This window comes from Mauremys reevesii, linkage group 7 (assembly GCF_016161935.1).
Source record: "Mauremys reevesii isolate NIE-2019 linkage group 7, ASM1616193v1, whole genome shotgun sequence".
NCBI lineage: Eukaryota > Metazoa > Chordata > Testudines > Geoemydidae > Mauremys > Mauremys reevesii.
This window is the reverse complement of record NC_052629.1, coordinates 126,190,395-126,204,627: the sequence shown is the minus strand read 5'-3', so window position 1 is coordinate 126,204,627 and position 14,233 is coordinate 126,190,395. Positions and strand designations below refer to the sequence as shown.

The window sequence follows — 14,233 nt, the reverse complement described above, 5'->3', positions numbered from 1 at the left end:
GATGTATGATCTTATAGTGTATGAAACTGCATTTTCTTGTATAACTGATGCATAATTAGCCCGTAGAACTCACTGCAATAAGCTCATGGAGGTCAAGACCTTAACAGAATAAAAAGAGTTTACACATTTATATGGATGAGAACATCCACAGTTATACAGATTATAAACATTTTAAAGGACATAAACCCTCACATTTCATAGTAAAATAAATATTTTTAAAATGTATTTCTCATTCATTATTTCACTGCACAATTAGCATTGCATTTGCTATCTAACATGGCAAATAATAGAAAATTCTGTGATATGAAACCCTAACTCCTAATATACAACAAATTCAGGATCTGTTTCAAGGAACTTGCTTAATGGCCCTGTATCACAGTGTGACAATAGACCTGGACAGGCAGGCATTGCAGGCAGTAAAAGTTTGAGGTTATACTTTATTAGTATTCATGGGCTGATTTCCAACATGCTTCCTAGAGAGAAAATTGACCTCACCTCATGAGCTCTAATTATCAATTTAGCTAGTGCCTCCTTTCCAAACTTGCAGCATTTGATCTCCAAGGCAACAGCTTGAAAATAATCAGCCTTAAAACTAGTCTGCATAAAGGAGAAAATGGATTTTCTTTAGATGTTCTTTCAGGTTATGTAGCCATTTATGTAGTATCTTGCGGTCCAAGGTCATAATTTCCATGTGACTAAGACCTGTATGAACAGAACACAAAGAGAGCCTGCTTGTTAGCATTTGGCTCTAGTACTATACAAGCTTCCAATAGGTACACAGCATTGCTCTGTGCAGGGGCATCAAATTTTATCTCTTTTCTACAAAACCCAAGTGCTGGAAAGGATTCTATATCAAGCTATATAATATTTGTTGTCTGATGGCTTCTTCTTGTTTATTGTAATGTTTTGCTTTAAGTTAAATTAAATTAGGAAAATGTGTTCCCAGATGGCTATAATGAAGGAACTGACTAATTTCCTTACCTAATTTGGGGGGTTACTATACCAGGAGCTGAGGGAGGTTGTGTGGTCTCTGGAAGGTTGGGATTCCTATCATACCAAATTGTTTGCTTCTCCCTCCTAGTACTTTAGGCCTCTCTCCAATGTCACCCCTTACATGTGGAGCTTCCGCCTCAAATCAATTTATGCTCCTGCTGCACTGTCTCCCTTCAGATTCCCCTTAATGCCCACTCACATCACCAGGGCCGGCTCTGGCTTTTTTGCCGCCCCAAGCAAAAAAAAAAGGGAGGGGGTGGCGCGGAGCGTCAAAGCAGGAGGGAGAAAAAACCAACCAAACAAAAAAACCTGCAGCGCGGCGGGAGCAGCGGGGAGGAGGGACCTGCAGCGCTGCCGGAGCGGCAAAGCAGGGAAAGAAAACAAAACAAAACAAAAAACCTGGGTCATGGCCGGAGTGGCAAAGCAGGAAGAAAAAAAACCCGGTGCGGCCGGAGCGGCAAAGCTGGGGGAAAAAAACAACAAAAAAAACCCTGCCGGGCAGCCGGAGCCAGGGTGCAGGGGGACTCCCTGTGCTGCAGACGTGCAGCGGAGTGCGCACTCAGTCTAGCGGGGAGGAAGGGGAGGGAGCTGGGGAGAGAGAGAAGGGGGGCGGCCAGGGCTTCAGTGGGGCGCTTATCTCGCGGTCCCGACCACTGTGCTGCCTGCCGAGAGGGCTCCGTGCCGCTCCAGTCGGCAGAGAGGGAAGAACAGGGGCTGCCCTGACCAGTTTGCTGCAGGGCGCTCCCCTCCTCCACACTGCCACCCCCTACAGGGCGGCCGGAGCGGCAAACCAAAAAAAAAACAAAAAACCCGGCCGTGCTGCCCTAGGTTTGGGCGGAATGCCACCCCATAGAATATGCCGCCCCAAGCACCAGCTTGCTCAGCTGGTGCCTGGAGCCGGCCCTGCACACCACAACCATGAGAGGACGGATGATCCAGTGGTTACAACATTAGCTTAGGTCCTCCACTGACTTCCTGTCTGACCTTGGGCAAATCGCTTAAAGTAAAATTTTCAAAAGTTCTTGATTAAGAATTTGTCTCATTGAAAGTCAATGGAATTTAGACACCTAAGGCACTTGGGTGCTTCTGAAAATATTGCCCTTAAACTGTCTCTCAATTTCCCATCTATAAAATGGGGATAATAGCAGTGCCCTGCCTCATAGGTGTGGTGCAATGATAAATACACTAATTAAAGAATATGAGGCACTCACACAATGGGAATGGGTGCCATATATGTACGTTGGACAGCTGGCCATGGTAAACTGCCTCTTAGGGTGTTACCCACACACAATTCTCTGTTACTTGCACACTCTAGGGGTGGGGCACCCACCTTTATGCAGTTCTGGGCTCAAGGCATAACCCTCTTAATTTAGGCACCCACCCTTATCCCATTCCTAGGGCTCAGGACATAACCTTTAGGGCACACACCTTTACCCTTCTATGGGCTCAGGGCGTAACCTTTCACTATGCAGGTTTGCAGGGTCTTTTACCAGTGAAAGAGCCTTACACAATAATATCCTACTTTACCTCTATTTATTAACAGTCACCAAAACAGAACACACCCCCTAAGCATATAATGCACACCACTCCCAATAAGGCAGATTAACTTTTCTTGTTGGCCAGTCAGGATCAGGTCATCTGGGTGACTCCAGCTTCTGCTTGGTGTGGTTGGCAGGGTGTTGAGGTCTGGCAGCTCTGATCTTAAGGTATTAATTGGAGATATACCCCTGCAGGTCTGGACCATAAAAGCAAAACCATAGACGTATAGATTTTACAATCACAACGGTTGATAAGTGATTTCTTGCCAGACAGAATGTTATCAAACAAAGTTTTCTTTAACCATCTTAAGATTTGTTTCTATCTGGTGATAGCAGGTACTATTAAGACAGAATCACCTTCTTAACCGCCTGATGTTACATTGTTTTAATGTAATTTAGATGGAATGTGAAGATGTGACTTCCTGTTTCTTAGCTCAGGGCTGCACCTTTCCTAATATGACTGCAGACAAAGGCCTCAGACCTTACAATATGGCTACAGGAAAAGGCCATATCCATACAAGGGCATTTAAGGGAGTTTGGGCACAGTTCCACTCACGCCTAGGGCCAGATGAACACAGGAGCTTTAGGGGCTGCACCCAGGATGGCAGCCCATGGACCAGATCCAGTCCACAGGGGCCTTCCCTTTGATCAGCCACCTGGCATGAGCTGTTTCTTAATGCCTTCTGGGAAGCAGCTGCTCAGGAAGCATAAAGGTATTTCCCACCCCCCAGGACCCTAGCATATTCTCACAGGATGGGAGGGAGGAGGAGTGGAGGAACCATCCCTCCTCACAGGAAGGAGGGAGGGAGCAAACAGAACTCTACAGCTCCAATGCCTCCTCCCCCTCTGCGAGCAAGGCTGGCACCTCCATCCTCCTTACCTGCCTCCTTGTAACACCTGGCCTGAGGCTGGGGAAAGAGGTGAAGAACTCATGGAGCTGTTCCTCGTGCATGGAAGGGGAGGGACCCTGCTGCAGCCCTACCTAGCTCCCAGCCTTAGAGAGGGGTCTGAAGAACCTCACTAGGACCAGAGGTGAGGCTGGAGGTGAGGGGCATAGTTGATGCAGGGAGTTGGGCAGATGGGAGTGGGCCAATTCGGGGGACTAGAGGGCAGAACCAATGGGGAGAACTGAGACCGGATTGGTTTTTGGGGGGAGGGGCACAGATCAGCAAAGAGGTACTAATGCAGAGGATCGGCAAGGGCCCAAAGCATTACCATAGAGGGAGGGTTTCAGTCTATGGAGGTGTTTATAATATGTGTGTCACCATAGATTACTGAAAAGCACTTTAAATGCGGCTAGAGAGACAAGGTAGGTGAGTTGGACCAACTTCTGTTGGTGAAAGAGACAAGCTTTTGAGCTACACAGAGTTTTTCTTCAGGTCTGGGAAAGGTACTCTAAGCATCACAGTTAAATGCAAGGTGGAACAGATAGTTTAGCATAGGTAAGGGGCCAGTCAAAATATATTAGCTTGTTAACACCTCTGCAGTTACAGCACAAAAAGAGGGGTTAGTGGGGTACAGATTGTTGTAATAAGCCATAAATCCTGTGTCTCTGTTCAGTCCATGATTTTTAGTGTCTAGCAGAACTACCAAGTTAAGCTCCCAGTCTCATCTTTTGAAAATGTTGTGCAGGTTTCCCTTAAGAACAAGGTCTGATAGGTCAGACATAGTGTGGTGAAGGTGGTTTTGAGTGTGTTATGGTGTATATCCTGGACTTTCTCCTTGGAGCATATTCTGTGGTATCTGAGTGTCTGGCTGTAGATAACGGATTTCTTGGTGTGTTTGGGGTGATTACTGGGTCTATGAAAGTAGATGTGGTGAGCTGTGGGTTTCTTGTATAGGGTTCTCTGTGAAGTTCCATTGTTGAAGTTGATTGTGATGTCCAGGAAGTTGATGCTAGTGTGTGAGTGTTCCAGAGAGGGTTTAATGGACGGGTGGTGGTTGCTGAAGTTGTGATGGAAATCTATGAAGGAGTTTAAGCCATCTGTCCAGAGGATGAAAATAGCATTGACATATCTCAGTTATATCATTGGTTTCATGGTATATTTGTCCAGAAATTCTTCTTCAAGGTGGCCTATGGTGAAGAGCTTGGCATGTTGGGGATCCATCCTAGTACCCAAGGCTGCATACTCAAATGGGGCTACACATTTATACTATTATGAAGCATAATCTAATAAACACAAATACTTTGATTTGTAACAGTTAGTGGCATACAGTTCTTGTATACAGTAGATTGCAAGGCTGCTACTATCAGGTCAGGCTCCTGTACCAGATATGGACTGAATACAGAGAGAGGTCTAGAGCAGGGATACTCAGACTTAGCCTTAGCAGCCACAAGTGGCTCTTTATTCTGTCTCCTGGGGCTCTTTGCAGCACGATATTACAACACTGTGATTTAATTATTAATCAATATAAGTTATTAACCATTCAGGATGCTTTTATTCTGTTATTAACCAATTGTGGAATACTTGGTCAGTAATTTTGCTGTGAGAATTTATATATATATGAGAGAGAGAAAGAGAGAGAGTAAATGAAACAATGACTTCACACTAGTGTAGCTCTTTTGGGTAATGTTGATGGCTAATTTGACTCCTGAACCACTGAGGCCTGAGTATCACTGTACTAGATTATGTTCTCTGTGGGATACTTTATGCACTGCCTGGTATGGTTGTTACCAGCTAAGATAAGTTATGTTACATATGTAACACCTAATAGACTAACAGTATACTACAGTTTTAGCATTCCATTGCATCTCCCCCTTTAAGTTTTAAATTCATATCAATTACAAAATTTACACTTTGAAGTTCAGTACTATTAGTCTGTTGAGTATCAGAGGGGTAGCCAGGTTAGTCTGGATCTGTAAAAGCAGCAAAGGGTCCTGTGGCATCTTATAGACTAACAGATGTATTGGAGCATGAGCTTTCGTGGGTGAATACCCACTTTGTCAGATGCATGCAGTGGGAATTCACCCATGAAACTCATGCTCCAATATGTCTCTTAGTCTATAACAGGGGTAGGCAACCTATGGCACGTGTGCCGAAGGCGGCACGCGAGCTGATTTTCAGTGGCACTCACACTGCCCGGGTCCTGGCCACCAGTCCGGGGGACTCTGCATTTTAATTTAATTTTAAATGAAGCTTCTTAAACATTTTAAAAACCTTATTTACTTTACATACAACAATAGTTTAGTTATATATTACAGACTTATAGAAAGAGATCTTCAAAAATGTTAAAATGTATTACTGGCACACGAAACCTTAAATTAGAGTGAATAAATGAAGACTCGGCACACCACTTCCAAAAGGTTGCCGACGCCTGGTCTATAAAAGTGCCACAGGGCTCTTTGCTACTTTTATTAGTCTGTTAAGTGTCTCTGAATCATACCAGTGTTTTAATTACACGACCTGAACGTATAACAACTTGGTCAGCTGTCTATTATTTTCAATGACTGTCTCCAGTCGTTTTGGAATCTTTGAGTTGTCTCCTTCTTATTCTTCCATCTGTAGAGTTTGTTCTGCTGCTATTTCATTCTAAGGAGCAAACAGAAGATGTTGATGGTTTCTACTGAACAGTTCACTATCTACGTCAATCACATATGATCTGGGTGCTGAAGTCTTTTTCTTTATGACAGCTGGAGTGCTCCATCCTTTATCTCCATCCAGTTTGACACAAATATGGCCATGAGTTTATAGACCCGGTAGTTCTCTGAGTGATGTCTGTGTGTGTTCATAAGTTCCTTTTGATTTTTTTTTTAATCCAGTTTGGCTACTCTCTTCATGTCTACCACTTTGGAAATAGATTCTTTGCCAATGTGAGAAAAGTAGCTCTGAGTTGTCTTCCCATCAGGAATTGTGCTGGACGGTATCCAGTAGCAGTTATCAGTGTTAATCTATAGCTCAAAAGAGCAAGGAGTGGATTTTCCTGCTGCAGGATTTTGCTGTCTGTCTGTACAGCTCTCTCAGCCTCTTCATTCGCTTGTGGGTATGATTCAGCCACAGGGGGTTGGGGCTGCAACTGCAAGATGGGGGTAGTCAGGGCTCTGGGTAGAGCTGGGGGGCTTTAGACCTGAGAGAGTGCTGGGGCTTCAGCCCCTCAGCTCCGCTCCTGACATCACCACCTTAGAATCATAGAATATCAGGGTTGGAAGGGACCTCAGCAGGGCTGGCTCCAGGCACCAGCATTCTAAGCTGGTGCTTGGGGTGGCATTCTGCAAGGGGCGGCAGTCCCTGTGTTTTCGCCCCAAAGCAGCACACTGAATTGCCGCCGTGGACAGCGGGGGCAGTCCGTGCGCCTTTAGGACGGCGGGCGCATTTCCGCAGTGGCGGCAATTCACCAGCAGCTTCTATGTTTAGCTGTCTGCGGCGGCTTCAGCTAAACATAGAAGCTGCCGCCTAATTGCCGCCGCCGTGGAAACGCGCCTGCCGCCCTAAGGGCACAGGAACTGCCCCCGCTGTCCGGTGGCAATTTGGCCGCTGCTTGGGGCGGCGAAAACTGTAGAGCCAGCCCTGGACCTCAGGAGGTATCTAGTCCAACCCCCTGCTCAAAGCAGGACCAATTCCCAACTAAATCATCCCAGCCAAGGCTTTGTCAAGCCTGACCTTAAAAACCTCTAAGGAAGGAGATTCCACTACCTCCCTAGGTAACCCATTCCAGTGCTTCACCACTCTCTGAGTGAAAAAGGTTTTCCTAATATCCAACCTAAACCTCCCCCACTGCAACTTGAGACCATTACTCCTTGTTCTGTCATTGGGTACCACTGAGAACAGTCTAGATCCATCTTCTTTGGAACCCCCTTTCAGGTAGTTGAAAGCAGCTATCAAATTCCCCCTCATTCTTCTCTTCTGCAGACTAAACAATCCCAGTTCTCTCAGCCTCTCCTCATAAGTCATGTGCTCCAGCCCCCTAATCATTTTTGTTGCCCTCCGCTGGACTCTTTCCAATTTTTCCACATCCTTCTTGTAGTGTGGGGCCCAAAACTGGACACAGTACTCCAGATGAGGCCTCACCAATGTCGATTAGAGGGGAATGATCACATCCCTCGATCCGCTGGCAATGCCCCTACTTATACTGCCCAAAATGCCATTAGCCTTCTTGGCAACAAGGGCACACTGTTGACTCATATCCAGCTTCTCGTCCACTGTAATCCCTAGGTCCTTTTCTGCAGAACTGCTTCCTAGACATTCGGTCCCTAGTCTGTAACAGTGAATGGGATTCTTCCGTCTTAAGTGCAGGACTCTGCACTTGTCCTTGTTGAACCTCATCAGGTTTCTTTTGGCCCAGTCCTCTAATTTGTCTAGGTCCCTCTGTATCCTATCCCTACCCTCCAGCGTATCTACCACTCCTCCAAGTTTAGTGTCATCTGCAAACTTGCTGAGAGTGCAGTCCACGCCATCCTCCAGATCGTTAATGAAGATATTAAACAAAACAAGCCCCAGGACCAACCCTTGGGGCACGCCACTTGAAACTGGCTGCCAACTAGACATGGAGCCATTGATCACTACCCGTTGAGCCCGACAATCTATCCAGCTTTCTATCCACCTTTATAGTCCAATCATCCAGACCATACTTCTTTAACTTGCTGGCAAGAATACTGTGGGAGACTGTATCAAAAGCTTTGCTAAAGTCAAGGAATAACACATCCACTGCTTTCCCCTCATCCACAGACCCAGTTATCTCCTCATAGAAGGCAATTAGGTTAGTCAGGCATGACTTGCCCTTGGTGAATCCATGCTGATGGTTCCTGATCACTTTCCTCTCCTCTAAGTGCTTCAGAATTGATTCCTTGAGGACCTGCTCCATGATTTTTCCAGGGACTGAGGTGAGGCTGACTGGCCTGTAGTTCCCCGGATCCTCCTTCTTCCCTTTTTTAAAGATGGGCACTACAGTAGCCTTTTTCCAGTCATCCGGGACCTCCCCCATTCGCCATGAGTTTTCAAAGATAATGGCCAATGGCTCTGCAATCACATCCGCCAACTCCTTTAGCACCCTCGGATGCAGCGCATCCAGCCCCATGGACTTGTGCTCGTCCAGTTTTTTTAAATAGTCCCGAACCACTTCTTTCTCCACAGAGGGCTGGTCACCTTCTCCCCATACTGTGCTGCCCAGTGCAGCAGTCTGGGAGCTGACCTTGTTTGTGAAGACAGAGGCAAAAAAAACATTGAGTACATTAGCTTTTTCCACATCCTCTGTCACTAGGTTGCCTCCCTCATTCAGTAAGGGGCCCACACTTTCCTTGACTTTCTTCTTGTTGCTAACATACCTGAAGAAACCCTTCTTGTTACTCTTAACATCTCTTGCTAGTTGCAACTCTAAGTGTGATTTGGCCTTCCTGATTTCACTCCTGCATGCTTAAGCAATATTTTTATACCCCTCTCTGGTCATTTGTCCAATCTTCCACTTCTTGTAAGCTTCTTTACCAGCTCCGGCTAAATCCCAAACACCACCTGGGGTGAAACAGGATTGGAATTTAACAACAGTTCCAGCCCATCTCAATGAATGTCTCATTTCCCCAACAGGAGAGTTATTGGCATCTACTTGTCAATCAAGGATTTTTTCCTACTAAAAATCCTCTGCAGCTAAAGGGAAGGGGAACAAGGGATGTTAATATTAACGCCTTGCTTTATACTTTAAAATTAAATTGTGTTAACTGTTTTTCTCCCTCTTTTCTTCATTGTTAATAAAAGGTTACAAAGATTTTTTATGTTATGTTTGCTGTGGTGCTAAAAAGGCTGTGGTCTCTGTATATCAGACCCTGAACCTTTTTTAGCATTGTTTAATATTGGACAGTGACTGGATTATGTTAGCACCCTTGGCCCATATATGCCCTCTAAATTAATACAACAGTTCCCATAGCCAAGAAGTGTTGGACTTTAAAGGTTAATTCAGTGATTTTGTCACTGTAGAAAGGTCTTGTTGTAGCTATCAACCAAGGTAATTTACCATCCCCAATACATGCCTCAGTTCTGGTGTATTCGCTCGTGGATTTGTAACTCTTCCACCAGGTAGAGTCGACAGCAACAAGGGCTGGGTTCAGTATCTAGGGGTTCCTCTTAAAAATACAAAACAGAACTGGCTTGAGCCCTCACCCAGTAAACTGGGAAAGCTTAGCATCACCCTTGGGCAGCTTTAAGAGTCAATATTTCCCCTCTCGCATGCACTGAGTCTGTGTACAACAAAAGAAAACTTTTAATAAAAAAGAAAGGGCACCAAGCATTAGTTTGAGAAAATACCACAACCACATTCAAAAGCATGCAGCCATAAGCAAAAACCCACCCCCCCCACCTTAAGGGCATGTCTACACTACAAAGTTGTCGATTTTATGTAAGTCAACATTGAGCCTCCGATTTAAGCAAGTCGATTTTGCATGTCCCCACTATGCTCATTGTGTCGGTGGAGCGCATCCTCACTAGCAGGGCTTGCATTGAAGCACAGAACGCTACACTGTGGGTAGTTATCCCATAGTACATGGAGCCGAGTGGAATTTTGGGTTGGGCTTGCAAAGCCTTATGGACCAAAACGTTTGTGCAAGTGGTTATGGGAACATGGCATAAGCCTCCCATGATGCACTTACCTACCTACCTCCCGTCCTGAAATCAATGGCAAAGAAATCAAGCCTTTTTCACCGCTTTTTTCCTAAGCCTGGGTTACCCGCACTGTAGACGTGTGGACTCACCCCTGCAGTGCCTCCTGCTGGTGACTTCTGGGAATTAGCTTGATTCAGCTCTGGAGCGCCCTCTGCAGGCCAGTGATCCACCTGTCCTCTGACCCCCGTGTCCCTCCCAGTACCCGGTGCCCTTTTACCTGGGGTGCTGCCCCCTGGCAGTAACCCCTTTCTCTCAGGGTCTCCCCTCCCCGGGGAACCCCCACCCTCTATCCCCACCTTGCCTCAGTATATGGCTACTGTCAGTCATCGTCTAGCCCCGCGCCCTGGGGCAGACTGCAGTATCAGCCTACTCATCACTGGCAAGTAGAGTTTAGACCTGCTGCCTTGGCCTACCCCTGGGCTGCCCTCTGCAACCCCCAGTACCCCTTGGCCTTCTGCTAGGCCACAGCCTGGGGCTTTCCAGGATGGAGCTCCCCAGCTCCTCTGCCTTTCCCCAGCCCTGCTTCACTCAGGTACCCTGTCTCTAGCTCCCTGCAGCCAGGCCCTTCTCCCTTTACAGACAGAGGGAGACTGTTTGGGCTTCTGGCTCACAGCCTCTTATAGGGGCCAGCTGGGCCTGATTGGTTCATGGCCACAGCTGAGCCTACTTTCCCCAATCAGCCCAGGCTTCTTGCCCCAGCCACAGCCCTCTCCTGGGCTGTTTAAAGCCCTTCGGGGCAGGAGTAGGGGACCACCCTGCTACATGCACAGATGCCATAGTACGGCAAGCATGGACCCTGCTCAGCTGTACGCTGTTGTTGTGAGCATTACAAACACCTCACACCTTATCCTGCAGTATTTATTTAGCCAAAGCAGGAGCTGCCATGTGGAATAATGTGATACCACCAAGCAGCCCTGCTGGAATCCATGGATTGGAGCAATTCAGAGTTGCTGGCGACAGTCGCACATCACCTTGACACAGTGGAGCGCCACTTCTGGGCACAGTAAACAAGCACTGACTAGTGGGACTGCATCGTTATGCAGCTATGGGATGACGAGCAGTGTTTTTGAATGTGTGAGACCATTATCATGGAACTGTGCGAAGAGCTTTCCCCAGTCCTGAAGCACAGCAGTACTAAAACGAGAGCTTCTCTGACAGTTGAGAAGCAAGTGGCAACAGAGCTGTGGAAGCTTGCAATGTCAGCTTCCATCATAAGGAAAGCAGCAAAGAATCCTGTGGCACCTTATAGACTAACAGACGTTTTGGAGCATGAGCTTTCGTGGGTGAATACCCACTTCGTCGGATGCAAGTAGTGGAAATTTCCAGGGGCAGGTATATATATGCAAGCAAGAAGCAAGCTAGAGATAACGAGGTTAGTTCAATCAGGGAGGATAAGGCCCTGTTCTAGCCTGCCCCTGCCCAGACTAACACGGCTACCCCTCTGATACTTGACATCATAAGGAAAGGTGTTGTGTATTTGGTTGTCATGGTTTTTGTTGCTATGGCAACTGAGTTAGATTATTATTGGCTGGGTGAGCTCTCTGTATATCTGTAAATAAAATGGAGGTTTTGGTTAGCTGCCTGCTCTCTGGCCTCAAGTGATTGCTTCCTACACCGGCTGCCCCAAGGATATAACAAAAGGTACTAGAGATGTGTTCTCTGTGAGATACTTTATGCACTGCCAGGGATGGCTGTTATAGCTAAGGCAAGGTACATTACACATGGGATCACCTCATGGCTAGCCATTACAATACAGTTTTAGCATTCCATTACAGTTTGGGTGTGTTCCTGATGCCAGCCTATCAACTCAAAACCTGAAAACTATGAAAATAAGTTAAGGGGAAAGTCTCCTGCATTCCCTGCTGCTTTCATATTGCCTACAACTTTGTCAATAACACATTCCATAAGGCTTCTGCTTCCACTTCCAACAAGTACCAAAAAAACAACACATACCTCTGTTTCATCAAGCTTGCCCTCAGGCACAAAACATCAATGGTAGTCTCAGATTCTCTTGCATCAACAGATGGGTACATGCGACTTTCAGATGTTCCATACATCTTGGAAGTTACTCTACCTTAACATTGGTGAGGTCACTGTTAAGGTTTTGCACTAGAGTGCTAGTCACTGGAGGTCTAGTAGATTACTTGATATTGGCTGCTTTTTGGTCCAGCTCTTTCAATGCCTGTAGAAAGAGCTGGAAACAAGAAGGAATTAACAAAGTTGTCTTCACTGGAGATTGATGCTATGTGAAGGAAAACAGGAGCCACCCTTGGTGAATGAGTTCTTTGGCAGGACTGGAGCTGCCATCCACTATCATGAGTTACTAGAGGGAGAGAAATGTCCAGTGGAGAAGGCAACCAACTGTCTGGGCAGTACGTTCAGGGGGTTAGACAGCCAGACAGCACGTGCTGGATAATAGAAGAATCAAACAGCTGGGCAATATACACAAAGGAGCGGGGAGTCAGGTCTCTGGGATGCCTGGGCAAGGGAACAGGCAGAAAGTAACCAGGGGGCTGGGCAGCAGGGCAGGTAAGGGAAAAGAACTGAACAGCTATGTGGATGGATGAAATGAAGAGCAAAGGTCAGTGTAGTGTGGTTTTGGTTTCTTTTTTTTCCCTCCCATCCGTCTATGTATTCTTATGCCATGGCCAGCACACTGGTATGTGAGCTGCCCAGATTATTAAGGATAACATGAGAATCTCTCCTTCCCTTTCTGCAGGGACTCTGTTTTTGGAATATGGGGTCTTGGTGAGTATGGAGGAAACAGTGAGTGGAGTTAGTTTTATATTTAATGCTGAAGATGCTGGTGTTTGTAAGCATTGTGGCCTGGAAGGACAAAATGTATCTAATTAAAGTCAGTTAAAAATAAAGTTTCCTGACATGATTTCTTCCATGTAAACAGTTTCTGTAGCTGTCACAAGGATGTTGGGTGCCCACTAATGGGCTGTGAATGAGGATGGGGGAGTGGAAGTGTCCACCTCATTGCTTTACCATGATAAAACCGCGTAAGACCCCCTGTGCAATCCTCCCCTGCTTTGTGTATTCTTAGCTCTCTGATTTCCCCCTCTTGTCCCTTTTCTCTTCTCCCACTTCCTCTCCTCTCACTTCTTGTCTGTCTTCTCCTCTCTTCTTATAAAGTAACCTCTCTCGTGTCTGTTCTGTTCACAATTCTTAGCCCCCCTTCTTCTCCCCTCTGTCTCCTTTCACACCCTCCCCCCACCTCAGTTCCCGCCTCAGCCTCTCACAGTTTCTCTGGTTCAGTCTGCACCCAAGCCTGGCAGCCTCTGAATGGAGAGCAGTGTTTGCAGATGAATGCTCTGGGCTGTGACAGACAGGCAGTCCCTCTTACTGAAAGCCCTGTCTCTACACTGCTCCAAAGATACAGAACATACAAACACAGTTCTCCACTCCAGACCGAGCTTGGGACAGGAAGAAAGGCTACTCTTTTCCAATCCTCTTTCATGTTTTTCTTCTCTGCTCTTTAAATGAAGCTTGCAGAAGCTCTGTACCAGACTGAAGGGGCTGCAGGTTTGGACTGGCTCTGGAGGAGAGGTACAAAGGGGATTAGTGTTTAAAGTCATGAATGGATTGGAGAAAAGTGAAAATGTTTCTTGCTCTGTTTCCTAGTTACCAGTTTGGATTTTTGTGAAAGTAACTTGCGTTTAGATACAATGCCTCTCTGATTAGAGAAAAATGTCTTTGTGACAGGGTCCCTGTAAAACAGATACAGTCCTAGTCAGAGCAGCATTTTCTGTGAGAATGACCGTAGAAGTAGAATGTATGTCTGCGTGGGTGGGGTTGAAAGGCAGATGTAGAGGAGCAGCTAGAGTGTCGTGAATCTTGTTTGAAGGGCTTTGCTGGGCTCAGGCTATGTGGGCATAAGCGACTCTTCAGCACTAACAAAACTCTAGGAAACTTGACCCAAAGATTGTTACCAGCCCTCCCCTCTTAACACTCATACTTTGTAAGGGCCACTGAGAGACTGTCAGATGCTAAATCAAATAACAGGCACTAAACTGTTTTTCCCTTCACATCCCTATGGCTGTTGAGAGAGGAGGCACAGGCAGAGTAGTGAACGGGGAGGAGAATAGATATTTGGTGACACTTCAAGAAATGGGA

The 14,233-nt window shown here is 46.4% G+C and overlaps 1 long non-coding RNA gene across 1 annotated transcript; it reads right to left on the bottom strand.

Moving 5' to 3' along the window:
• Positions 1-2,559: 2,559 nt before the first annotated feature.
• Positions 2,560-13,594, bottom strand: LOC120369282. The gene is made up of 3 exons (XR_005583032.1): positions 13,507-13,594; positions 12,068-12,308; positions 2,560-2,728 (listed from the first exon to the last, which is right to left on the bottom strand). It is a non-coding gene; the product is annotated as an uncharacterized LOC120369282 (long non-coding RNA).
• Positions 13,595-14,233: the final 639 nt, after the last annotated feature.